Source organism: Petaurus breviceps, unplaced genomic scaffold (genome assembly GCF_028583685.1).
Source record: "Petaurus breviceps papuanus isolate PSGF00001 unplaced genomic scaffold, PetGlider_PUasm1.0 229, whole genome shotgun sequence".
Lineage (NCBI taxonomy): Eukaryota > Metazoa > Chordata > Mammalia > Diprotodontia > Petauridae > Petaurus > Petaurus breviceps.
In genome coordinates, this window is record NW_027185903.1 from 27,590,787 (window position 1) to 27,591,401 (window position 615).

Sequence of the window (615 nt, forward strand, 5' to 3'; positions counted from 1 at the left end):
CTTATTTCGTCACAGCTCCTAGCACATTGATTTTGTCTTCTTTATCCCTGAACTTATGAGGTTAATTTTTTTAACTTAAATGTAGCACTTTGCATTTATCTTTTTAAGTTTCCCACACCCATGCTTTCATACAAATCATTCAACTACTTCCTGTGCCTGGAATGCACTTCTTTCACATCACCACCTACTACATGACACAGGGGAAAATGCAGTAACTCTACAATCAGAAGACCTAGGTTCAAATCCTACCTTTGATGTTTATTACTTATGTTACTGTAAGTAAGGTACTTAAACTGCATGGTCCTTGGTTTTACAGATGAGGAAGTTAGACTTGATGGCTTCCAAAGTCCCTTCTAGGTTTAGCTAAATGATCTTAAGACTCAACTTAGGAGCTGCCTTCTCCTTAAAGTTTTCCCTGATATCTCTAACTAAAACTGTCCTTACCCTATTCAAATTTTTCCAGAGCACATTATCTGTATTTCTAAATTTCTTTGAATATACTTACCCTTTATATATTGTGTCCTCCTTCCCCAGGAGAGAGTAAGCTTTTTGAGCATAATACTTATCATTTCTCTTCCTTCCTTCCTTCCTTCCTTCCTTCCTTCTTTCCTTCCT